General features: G+C 47.9%; 1 protein-coding gene across 3 annotated transcripts in view; it reads right to left on the bottom strand.

Annotated features, from left to right (window-relative positions):
• LOC112978757 (BDNF/NT-3 growth factors receptor) overlaps positions 1–4,181 on the bottom strand; it is a 201,910-nt gene extending 197,729 nt beyond the window's left edge. For 2 of the 3 annotated variants that reach the window (XM_026092447.2, XM_026092446.2), the window contains exon 1: positions 3,999–4,180. The gene's annotated coding sequence lies outside the window, so the exon portion shown is untranslated. Of the gene's footprint in view, positions 1–3,998 lie in introns of all 3 variants that reach the window. The other variant, XM_064502656.1, reaches the window with a different exon arrangement.
• Positions 4,182–12,899: the final 8,718 nt, after the last annotated feature.

Genomic DNA, 12,899 nt, shown 5'->3' with positions numbered 1-12,899 from the left:
AGATTCCTAAAAGGAGCTATTGTATCACAACTGTCCAAATTCCCGTTAATAATTTGCAGCCTGATGCCTCCTACTTTATTGTATCATTCCAAATCACCAGAAATAACCTCTAAATCCAGCCAAACCGTGCTGTCCTACACTGCCCAGAGTAGCTTTCAGGAGGAAGGGGATGGGGATCGAGAAGCCTTGTAGACAGCTTTATATTATATTTAATCTACAACAGAGTCTAGAAATCTAGAATGAGAGAGACCCAAAATACTAACATCACCGAGCTTCATATGATTTTAAACGTGCCTTTTTTTTTTTAGCACAAGCTCACATGACTTGTTAAATAATTTACTCTATAAATTACTTATCCTGTCTTATTTATTAACAATTCTAGAGTGCTTTATATAACTGCATTAGAAATTTACTTTGTGGTTTTGAAACGTACGCAATACACAATCACCTCTCTCCTTTACAAGGGAAGAGCTAAAAAGTCACCTCCTATTTTGTTGGCAGGCAGTTCTTCCTGAAGCACGCCAATTAATTTCAAACCTCATTCACCTGAATAATCATAAGTCAACATATTAATGACTTGATATTAGAGCTGCTAAACTAGGCCACCAACATACTTGCACTGCAAGAAGATACTTCAATAGCAAGAACTATGAACAGTCACATACCCTGGGAGGTACGAACAGTACATTTTATTTAAGAGAAAATTGTTAGATCAGTCCTTCTAGAAAAAATCCTGGAAAAATTTAAGTGGCTTATTTACTATCCTATTAAGATTTTGCTCAAGTGATCTTGCTATGAAATGCTTATGCACCATTGTGCCTACAGGGTATGGATTTAACAACATCTGTACGTTCATGTTGCCCTCACCAGTCTTGCTCTGACTGTGAGCTTCAGCTCGCCAATGGCTGATATCATGATTTTAATTCAGGGCCTCACTTTGGAGATCGGCTTCTCTCTAATAACCTCAGCGCTACAAAGTTAGTGTGATCAAGCTCTGTTATGATAAGCAATCTTAGCACAGGCACACGCCTTCCAGATCAAGTGCAGCCCATGTCGGTACCCTAAGCAAGGGGACAAAAATCCCATTTTATTAGAGGCTGAGGATCTCCAAACACACAAACGTGCAAAAACCACGAGGGAAGGAAAGAGCGAGGACGATGAGTAAGGAAAGCACCAGGCAGAAACATTCCTGTGCCCTCCCACACCAAGTTTCAGCAGCCGGGCCTCGCGGGCCTGACGCACAGCGCTCCGGAGGGCTTTCTGCTCCTTTCAGCCCGTCGGGACGGGGACCCACCAGGAATAAAATAACACCTGGGCCGTTCAGGAGGGCCGGGGTTAAGCTCAAAAATGCCATTTACCTACGGGTGGAAAAAGATGTCTCGGTACCAAGTGGTCGAGAGGGTCCGACGCGTGGGATGGCAGCGCTGTTGCTCCTGCCAACACCCAGCCGTCCTTCCCACCCCTCCGGAGCGGGAGGAAGGCCCTTGCGGCCCGTCCTCCTCCCCTCGCACCCTGCCTGCTCAGCGCCATCCACCTGGCCGGCAGCCAACCCTTTGCACCAGCACCGGTTTCACCAGCCTGACCTAGCCGTGCTGTTATCCCACCAGCAAAACGCCTAGTGCAAATGGCCTTCTTCCCAGGTGAAAGTCTTGGCCAAATGCCCAGGGAGTCATTGGAAGTTGTGCCTAGGGTTGCAGGATCCACTCCAACCAAGAGCAGGGCAGAAGCAATAAATGAGGCGCCGGTCTCAAAAGGCATTCAGGAAATACGCAGGAATAGATTACTAGAAATTAAGTGTCCTACGCTCTTCTCACTCTCATTTATACCCGGAGTAATTCCACCGGAGATCAATGGAATTGTGCTCCTGCAACTACAGAGCACATAACAGAAAAATCAGGCCTGAAGCTTCCTAAGCAAAACGCAATGCTACGGCCTCTCAAACTGGTTTCATACCTAAAATAAAGAAAGATGTGCAGTGCTGACAAAGATGCATTTTCACATTCTGTATCCACCGTATTAGACCAGCCTCCTTACGCATTTATTGTTTGCTGACTTCCCACAATGAAATAACACGACAGCTACAGGAGGCCAATTTTTAATTTATGCCTACAAATTAATTAAAGGGCTGTTCATGTTTTATGCTGAAGTATGTTAAGAAAGACCATCTTAAATATGTGCAATAGCTTCTCCTGAGAAATCCATGACTCAAAAGTATTTTTAGACCACCAGACACAACAACATGCAGTGTCACAGAATGATACAGTAAAAACTGGAAAGAACTGTGAACATAGGCAGCGATGCTGAAAAAAATACAGGGAAGAATAAAAATCAAAAGAATCAAGGCAAAATGACTAGACATGTTTTAAGTTGATCATGGCTGGCATACATATTTATGCATGCATTTTTTCTCTGGCCTTTTAAACGGAGTTTAAATTCTAAGGGGAAATTGCTGAGTTACCTCCAAATTGAAAGTCCTGGATAATAAGGCTAGCAAAGCCTATAAATACGAGCAGTGATGCATGGCTCGAAGCAATTTTTTTTTTAATGAAGCAATCCACAGAATATTAAACAAACATCTGAAATGGTAACTGCTGTAACAACTCAGAAAGATTGTTTCGTTCTCTTAGGTCCTGAAAACCTACTGAAGGTAGGCCGTATATGAGTAGCAGAAATGAACGTCTCCAGCTCCCTCCCATATATTACACATCCACGGGGAAATGCAGCAAACTGACTAGAACAAACTGCAGAAAGGTAGCCCAAAGGCTAGAATTAATCTAAAGTCACACCAAATTTCATGGCATTTCTACATTGTTTCTAAAAGAAACTGAAGAAGAGGAGGAAGAAAGAGAAGGGAAACACTGAGAAATCTGTAGAGATTTGGGGGAAAATATTCTGGTATCTTTTATATTAAAAATGTCATGGGAAACAATCCAGAAACAGCAGGGTCTGGGAAAGATGGAGATGGACAAAACAGCTTTAGAGGGCTTTCCCCCCCACTCCCAATCTGTCATCTACACGTCCAGTATCCAAAATTTTTGCTCAGCAGGAGTCTTTGCAGCTCTTCTCAGGCAAAAAAATATGTCGCTGTCAGAGTGCAGGGCTCTCAGAGGATGCAGGGTTGGACGCAGAAAGCTACAGAACTCCCTCACCGAAATCGGCTGCAGGCAAGCAGGGATGGAGATGACACGCGGGTAGGGCGAAAAGACACAACTTCTTGCCCCTTCCTCACTGTTAATGAGGGATGCCTAATGCTCAGCGGCGGCTGACAGGCAGCGCCAGGCTAATTCCCCCGCAGGCTCGGTAGCTGCTCCTTCCAGGCACCTTACGCGAGCGGAGCCGGCTCGCACGCTGATGGCCGGGGAAGAGGAGCTGGCTCGCTCTCCCTTCCACCGGGATGGGCTGCACCCCTTTTCCTTTAAGAAGAAGGGCATACAGAAGCGGCGAGAGGGGGAAAACTGCCACCAGAGCTCTCCGGAATAAACGGAGGGAAAGTGGGGGGGAAAAGAAGAAGAATCCTGCCCCGTTTGCCGCCGACGCGCAGCCGGGGTCTGGGCGGCGCGGATGCCCGCGGCAGCGGCGGCGGAGCGGAGCGGAGCGGGGCGGCGGCGCGCTGCCGCCGTGCGCGGCTCTTTCCGCGCGGTACCCGCCGGCCCGCGAGCGAAGTGCGCGCCGCCCGCCTCGCCCTCCTCGCCGTCCCCGGGAAATCGCCTCGCGGGCGATTACGACGCATCATCTGCGGGCTCTCGGGGCTGCATCTCGGGGAGCCGAGCCCAAACCGGGTCCCGCCGGGCGCCCAGCTAGCGCATCTGCGCGCCCGGCAAGTGCGCCGCGGCGCAGGCGACTTGGCCGCCGCCCGCCCGCCCGCCCGCCCGCCGCCCCCGCGCCCCGCGCCCCGTCCCCGCCGCCCCCGCGGCTCCGGCCCGGTCCCGCCGCCCCCGGCCGCCGCAGGCCGCGTCGGGGGCGGGCGCGGGGGAGGGGGGCGGCCGGGCCGTACTCACATCTCGGTGACATTGTCGCCCTCGGCGCTCCGCTGCGGCACGGGGAAGGAGACGATGCCCGGCGCCGGCTCCGCGCACCAGATCCGCCAGGAGCTGCAGCGGCAGGACGCGGGGCAGGCCAGCGCGCCGCGCCAGCAGCCCAGCACCAGGCAGCACCAGCCCCAGAGCCGGGCCAGGCCGGGCCCCGGCCGCCGCCGCCGCCAGCACCCCATGCCGCCCCGCCGGCTCCGCGCCGCTCCGCGCCGCCCCGACGGCCGCCGCCTCCGCCGCCCGCTGCGGCCGCCGCGGGTGCGCAGCCTCGCGCGGCGGGCGGCCGGGGCTCACATGGGCGCGCCGCGTCGCCCGGCGGCTCTGCGCGCCCGCGGGGCTCGGCGGGGCGGCGCGGCGCGGAGCGGCGCGGAGCGGAGGGCGGCGGCGAGCGGGGGCACCTGCCCGCGGCGGCCCCGGCCCCGCGGGGCGCGGGGCAGGTGGCGGCGGGGCGCGGAGCGGAGCGGCGCGGCGCTCCTACCTGCGGGGGCTCCGCGGCCCGCGGAGGGGAGGGGAGGGGAGGGGAGGGCGCAGCCGGCGGCGGCGGGGCTCGGGGCGCCGTGCTCGCCGCCCTACGCACCGTCTCCTCCTCCCTCCAGCTGATAATAAAGCAGCCCCGGCGCCCGCTCCAGCCCAAGCCCAGGGGCTGCCGGCAAAGTGACGTGGGGCTGACGCAGAGAGGGGCAGAAACTCCACAAAATGAGCCTGAAATCCAAAAAAAAAAAAAAAAAAAAAAGAAAAAAAAAAGACAAAAGCAACGAGGGAGGCGGGAGGCAGGGAGGGGGGCGGCGGGAGGAGGGAGGAGGGTGCCTGCTGCCGCAGCAGACACCAATGGGCAGGCTGCGCCCCGGCGCAGCACACGCGCCCGGCAGCCCCCGCCCCGCGGCGCAGCCGGGCCCCGCCGCCCCCGAGCCGCCGGTCCGGTCCGGTCCGGTCTGGTCCGGCCCGGCCCGGCCCGGGGCGCCGCTGCCCGCGGGGGCGGCCGCCCTGCGCCGGGGCGCGGGGTTCCCGCAGTGCGCGGCGCTGCGCGCTCCTCAGGCGCCACCGCGCGTCCCGCCGCCGCCCTGCACCGCCGCCGCGGGGCCCTCGCCGAGCGCCGTGAGGAGCAGGTGTGAGCAGGGCCGCCCGTCGCCGCGGCGCGCGGGCCCCAGGGGGGCCGGCCTGGGAAGCGGGGCCCGGCGGGGAGGCCGTGCGCTGGCCCCGCGGTCCCCGGAAGGGCCTTTCCTCTCTGGTTGCCTGGGGTGGACGTTTTGAGACGGGTTCATCAGGGTTTCCCTGGAGAGGCAAGGCAAGAAAGGCTGCGGAGCTTGTGCTCCTCACGCATGGAACAAGTAGTGCGTATAGTGTTTAGAGAGTGCCCGGGGATCAGTCGGACGAGGCGCTTGTTAACTGAATGAACGCTCCCTTCTTCTTGCACCCGCTCAGGCTTCGGAGAAACCCAGTCCTCGCAGGGCGCGTTCACGGGCTTGACGCGCAGGCAGGGTTGCTCGGGCTCTCAGAGTGCATCTTGCTGAGAAACTCACAGCCGTACCTAGCCATAACACCGATTTGTGCCTCCCTGAAAGGCAATGACTGAAGATTAGATAAAAAGACATAATTGAAAATATTGTCAATCATGTTGTCCTACTTAAAATCAAATTTCTTCTAAATTTAAGCAAAATCGTTATATAAATACATTTCTTCTACTCAGAATATGCCTCCTGCTTGCCAAGTTCTGCATTATGTCATTTCTAAATAAAACACGAGGAATATCATGGGAGTCCTGAGGAATAACAAAGTGGTATGATGCAGCATAAGAACATGAAAAGACCATAAAAATTATTATTCAACTACAAAGACATTTTTGTCTACAAGCAATGCAATACTGGGGAAAAAAGGCAGTAAAAGTTTTTAAATTAAAATATCATTTTTGTCTAAAGAGAAATATAAGAGTATGACCAGTAATGTTTAAATTTTATGGGACAATTTTCTAGATGCAAAACAAGTTGGGATTTTTAAAGGATTTGGGGGAAGGTGTTTAAGAGAAAAGAGAGACAGAAAGATTAATAGCATAAACTGCAACATGATTCCATTTTCCAAAAGCTTTGGAAAAGATCTCTAAGGCAGGACAGAAATAAAAGTTTGAAACCTGGAAAGTTGCTGCAATACCTGAATTATTGCTCTCCAGCCAAATCTACTTACAACTTTGATAAATATGCGTAATTCCCCCCTTCTCTCTCTTGGATGAGCACCAAGACATCAGTTCTTTAAGGCAAAAAATGTTCATCGTACTATTCCTAGTGATTTTATGATGATAAGCTCACATTGGTATACACCTGTGTAGGCACAAACTGGACCTTATTGACTCACAGACATTTTATGTCTCTGTTGTCTTCGATTCTAGAAATGTCAAGGAGGTTTCAGGTAAAGCCACACGGTTAGATAATTAGATCATTCAAAACCAGCTAATTAGATAATTCAGAAGTGTTGGAAGAGTGAAGTTCTGTGAGACCTTGAACGATGTCAAGGTGCAGATGTGTTAAATAACGCTAGAGCAGGCACCGAAAAGTGGTTTGTCACCTGTTACAGAAAATGTCTCTCTGGATTTTCCACACCTCTAAGGAACTTTTCACAGGAGCGTTGCTGAGTTGCGTGGTAGTCATTTCGTAAAAAGGTTGGACCTTCCTCCTATGAGCTGCACGGTGACAATGCCAAAAATGACTGGGTGTGGAAACATGCTGGTGAAATGCCAAATTCTGTTAAAAATGTATTTCCCCCTAAATTTAGCATTTTGTCCAAACAGATTGGGGGAATAATAACCTGCAGGTATGGACAGGTAGGCCCAACAGGGAGGACAAAACGAAAGCTTCGCCAAGAAACGCCGCTGCTGGCCTGCTGTGCTGAGGGAAGCAGGGGCTTTTCGAATAGGCGCAGCTAGACACTTGGAGTCTTTTAATTCCCGATTTACAAACAGCTAGCAATACAGAGAATTGCTGTGAAGAACTGTGACTTTATTGCTGCCTCACTGAGTGTTGTTTATAAAGGCAACACCATCTTTTAATTTTTTCCTCAAAGGTTAGACAAAGCAGGAAAGAATTGCTTCGATACTTCCTATGAGCTATTACCTAAAGGGGAGCCACAGTTAACCCGCTAGACAAGTAGCCTTCTGGCAATGTCGCAATAACAAACATCATCCTCAAGGTGGTAAAACTAGAGCATGTGAAAGATGTGAAAGTACAACAAAGCTCTAGAGTGTGCTCAGGGTCTAGAAAATATGAGCTCTGAGCCAAAATTGAACGAGCTGGCTTTGTTCAGTGCACAGAAGATTGAAGGGAGGTGTAACAACACTCCTGAAATATGTAAAAGGCTGGGTGAAAGGACAGGTAATAAATTTTTTTCCCTGTCTACCAGATAGGACAAGAAATAATGGACTTGATTTGCAGCAAGGAAGATTCATGTTAAACACTGTGAAAACTTCTGTATGATAAGGGCAGTTCAGCATGACAAATAGACCACCTTGGAGAGCACTCGAATCTGGAGCAAGAGCGGCTTTTGAGCACAGGTGAGAGGAACATCTCGCCAAGTGAAGTGGAGCTGATTTTGCCTCAGGTAGGGGAAAACAAATAAATGACCTCCCAGAGGTTCTGTTTCCTTACACTACACATTTCTTTTCCCATTATTTAACCGCCACGGATAAAGTTATTAGAGCACATTCATCTTAATATATTAGAAGCAAAACCTGCAGATGCTGAAACACTAGAAGTGTTTTCTTGAAATTACCTTCTTAAAATTGAGTTTGATCACTCTGAAGCTTTCACTCATGTACCATACATAAAGAAAAAATTGTATCATTGCACAGAAGTTACACTAGATATCTGAAAAGGTGCAAACATGGGTTTCTGAAAAAGCGGGAAGAGCGGAAAGCTGAAGGAATCTCTATGAGAGTGGTGTTATTTAGGTGTCAGAATAGGGAACTGTATCGCAGAGCCTGGGGAAAGGTAAGGTCCACGTGATCTGTGCGTGCACTGGCGTGTCCTATACCCGCCGAAGGAGTGAGTACCGAATGAGCAGCCCTCCTACGCACCCGCAGCAAAGCTGCTTAGGAATAAACTGCTTACATTTTGCTTGCAGTTTTGGGATTCTTAGCTCTTAGAGGACGGAGAGCTTGGATCTGGAGTTCATGGGAACTCCTGATTTTATGAGAAACCTTTTTTTTCCCCCAGAGAGATGTCCTGATTTCAATTAAACTTTCCACAGGAGGATTTCCTGGCATTCAGACTAGAACTGTGGTCAGAGAGAAACATGGTTGCACCAGACCCAGAGCAAGCATTTGGACTTGCATTGCCAACATCTACTGGGCTAATAACTATTCTGAGGTGTACCTGTCCCTCCTCCCTAAGCTCCTACATCTTTTCCCTCAATGATAAAAATCAGCTTCCACATAGCTATTTTCAAAATTTTCTCCAAAAACAAGGCACTGTCGTAATATCCTAGCCTGGCTATTGTATTCCACCTATTTGCAGCTTTATCTAGCTACTTGATCATAGCTGATTTTGCACTCCTGAATAATGACAGCATTTCTATCTTACCTGTTTCAAACTGTGGTCTGCGCTTTTTGACTTTAAAGTGAAGCTTAATCCTGCCACCTTGTGCTCAAGAAAATTAGCACACTTCTGTATTTTGAGAAAGGGAGAAGACTAAGAAAGGGGGAAAGAAAAGTTAGCTGCACCTACCATCTTTCTGATAAGAAAAGGAATTAAATAAGGGCCCTAGGATCTAATGGTCTATGGATCTAATCCATCCGATCGGATGTTGCCTGAGGTGTCTTCCTGGAACCTCCTCACCAGAGCAATCACCGTTCCAGGGGGAGGCTACAGCGTGTCATTTTTCATATCCCCACAAGGTTTCAAAGGTGTGGGGTTTCACTGGTGTCCCCAGCTGTCTCATAAAAATAAGGCACGTAATTCAGCCTCTTGGCCCATAATCTGTTCCTATCTGATAGCCAGAGGTCTTAGTCCCAGAGCTCCTGGTAGTGCACCGTTACGTTTGTTTACAGTGTCCTACAAGAGCTCTCTCTTCTCATCACGCATGGGGTGGAGGGAAGGATCCTCCTCATTTATAACAAAAGCCAGTATTTTTGGAGAAGAGCAGTAAAAGTAATGATTGAAAGGAAGACAACTCTCCTCTGCTAAAGTCCAAGGGAGTTCTCTGGCTGTCAGGGCTCCACAGCAGGGTTCTAAGGCAAAAAACTCCTACTACTGCTTCAGCTTGTTATCCACCACTCTTCTGAGTCTGCCTGCAGCCAGCTAAGCAGGGCAGCTTGTTGATGCTACCTCTATCCAGCTACCTCCTCCTGGACACCATCGGATAGCAAATGCAAGTGGTGTGTTGACCAAAGAAACACCAGGGACAGGAATCCCAAAGCTGTCTCTAATACTCAGCTTTGCTGGTTTTGTCAAATGGTATTCATTCAAGTTAAGTTTATATCAAATAGATAGACTTACCTAGTTTGCAGAAACCATTTCTCCTCAGCTCACCCAGCTGATTTTCTGTATGCCTGTTTGCACACACATGCTATGGAAGACCTGCTTGTCTTTTTGATTACGTAGGTTCAACAGGTGGAAAGTGCAAATATAATAAATATCTGAAAAGCAGTTGCCAATTTTCCCCCAGTTTAAGAAACAACACAAATAGTAAGGATATATTGGCCACAGCGTGCTAATGGTATTCAGAATCCTCCTTTATAATAATCGGTAAAATAACTACACAAAACATATCTCTAGCACACTAGTTAAAAGGATCAGAAATCATCTGGAAACTTAACTATAGCAACATTGCAAGTCCATTTGAGTTGACTTCATGAGTTAATTACTACTACTGTTATTTACTCTCCTCCATGGGCAACCTACGACAAATGTGTATGAGACATCGTGATGGGGCCGCAGTCATTTCAGGTGGGAGGTGGACGTGAATTCTGATTCCTTATCCATCTAAGCCATATGCCATACAGTGACCTGGAGAAAGAAAGCTCTGTAAGTTGTTGCTCAGGGTAGAAGTCATTTAATTTATGGTGCATGGACACTTGTCATGGCCATCCTAGTGCCTCACTCAAACCGAGGTCACAGATCATTGCATGGCCTGTTTCTCCAATGGAAAAATAGTGCATATATGGTTGTGTTTATTGCTGATCGCATAAGCAGGACATAGTAACTCAGTTCCAACACTACTGCTGATCTCTGAACAGGCCTCTCCTCACAATGGCATAGATAGGAGGCATAAGAAGAAATAAACAGTCAAACTAGCAGAGACCCAGAAGGTCAAATATTAATTGTTTCCGACTGATTGATTTAGGACTGAGAAATCCTGATGGTCCTTACTGTGGCTGTAAATGGGGGTAAAGACAACATTCCTCCACCAAGCTATTCTGTGAATTGCTTGGTAAACCTCATCCTCTTCCATTTTAAAATCAAGTGTATGGGGGCATTCTTCATTTTTTTTCTTTTGGTCTTTTTTGTCGTATTCTTTTGTTTACTGATGTTGTGCAAGTACTTGGACAGCTTCTATCTGTTATAAAAAAAGCTGATATTCACTATTTTTAAGACTGAGCAAGTGGAAAACAGGCCAATTGTTATAAAAGACCTGCTAGCTTCTCTTACAGAACACTAAAACAGCCTGCTTTCAAAATAAATGACTCTCTTGTCCCCTGCTTATGAAATCATCTCTTGATGCTGATAAACTTCCTTGTCACTCTCCACTTGTCTCTAAGCCACTCTGCCATCATCTGGAGGTTTTCCTGATCCCTTTGAAGTTTGATTTCATGATTTAGACTTGAACGGAAGCTATGCATATTCCTTTGATTAGTATCTTTTCCACTCCTCTCTCTGTCCCCTAGCTATGGATAAGACCATGCACCCTTGCTGATCATTTTCTGTGGCTCAACAGCCTTTGATAGCCAGCAAGATGTTCTGAATTCATTAACAGAGGCACAGAGATATTTTCTACATCTCCTCTCGATCCCTTCCCTTTCAACAAACCCCAGATTTGGTCACAGGGCATAAGGGATTCTCTTACATAAGGTTTCTGCAGGTTTCTATGGTACTTCCACTCTGGTTCCCACAGCAACCACATAGAGCAAGAGACATTTTAAGCTGCACCACCATCAGTAATTTGACACTCATTTCTTTATCCTTTTCGTCAGATTCAGATAACCTTGCTTCTTCACCCTGTCAGTGTCCAGCTAAGACAAAGGCACCACTCGGAGTTAGTTTTCTGAAGTTCAAGTCAAAGATGTTGCCTTATGGCTTGGCAACATCTGGATCAATGTAAGAGCTGATAGTTACCCTTCTATTTACAGAGAATGACATAAAAGTCCACAGTCTGAGGTATTTATGTTTTGAAAGTGTTAACATAAACCAATCTAAATCTTTTTGGCACCTTTTCTAAACCTCTGGTTAATGCAGTTTACAGCTACCTTCCCAAAGCAGAAGTGCTTATTGCATGGAGCAGATCACATGCGTTCTGTGCTAGCAGTAGTGGCTGTTGACTGTTACAGTATTCACATTCATTTAAGGTGAACTCACAACGTAAGTCCTGAAGCTGAAGTCAGTAAAATGTTCCCATTGCCTTAACTGAAGCTTATCTATCCTATACAGCTTAGTCCTCAGGAGTTAAATGTTGTATGAGTTGTACTTTCTACCTTGGCCTTGTGTCAGCCTGAACTGATAATGTAGCAAAAGTTTATATGTACTATCAGCAGAATTTTCTTCAGGGTTTTCTTCAGGGATTATCTTTTTTTAGATATATGAACATTTTCATTAGTGAGAATTTACACTAAAAACATTTCGTTATGTTCTCTTCCCTGTTGCATGTTTTTTTCCACATGGTATGTTGCTGCCTTAACTTTCACTAGGTACATTTTTCACTTGAACATTTCATCCAAGAATTACAGAGAAAAGGGGAGAGAAAGAAGTAAAGGAGTGGTTGTTCTTTAGTTCATTTCTATCAATGCAAACTGAAGACTAAGATTTGCTTTCTTTTGCCATAGTTTATGCTAACACTTCAAAAACCTAAAATCATCCAGATTTGGAATCGTCCAAATCCCATCCACTATGAATCCCTTCTCGAGTTCATTGCTCTTTGGGTTAGGCTATAATTTCACATAAGCCAGCGGTGATGGTACACTCTTCTTCTGTCCACTGGCACTCAGCAGATACCTGAGAACATGCCATGAGCCAGCCCCACTTGCCCTTCCAAGCACTGTTTTCCACCGAGTGACTCAGCTACTCCAGCTCTTTGGCTGGATCCTTGCTTCTTATGATGTTTCCCTCATTCCCAACGGAGCCTGCCAGTTATAGTAGCCTTTCTAATTGTGGGAAGTTGTGAAGGAAATTCAGGACTTCCTGTTCAGAGTGCCAACATAAAGCATTTACAAAGCACTTTCTCTCTTCAGCCCCTTGTGCTTTTATTTGTCGTTTACATGGGCAACACTCTTGGGGATCTGTTCCTGTCAGAGGTTAATGGCTTTTCCCTCTGAACCTTTACTATCAGGTGTCGTATCCCACTCATGCGTCATAGCCTTTCTCCCAAACTTTTTGGGTAAATACCAATATTTGGGTGAACTTTTGTAGTAACTGCCAGTACCAATACCAGTGATATAATATCAACAGCTCTTATGTGCCTGCTGGACACACAGCTTTTTATCTCTCCAGCTATTTCAGGAATTTTACTCAGTCCCAGCTGAAAAATCAGAAAATGGAATAGTAGGAGGCAATCTCACCTTGTGACAGGGACAGGGGGACATCCACTGCAGACACATTGCCTTCCTGGCTCTAAGAGATGAAGTCTGCATTACACATGCCTAGCTTACTCCTCACAGGTAACACTGGGTGCACCTCT

This window comes from Dromaius novaehollandiae, chromosome Z (genome assembly GCF_036370855.1).
Source record: "Dromaius novaehollandiae isolate bDroNov1 chromosome Z, bDroNov1.hap1, whole genome shotgun sequence".
NCBI classification, from domain to species: Eukaryota; Metazoa; Chordata; class Aves; order Casuariiformes; family Dromaiidae; genus Dromaius; species Dromaius novaehollandiae.
This window is presented reverse-complemented; position numbering and strand designations above follow the sequence as displayed.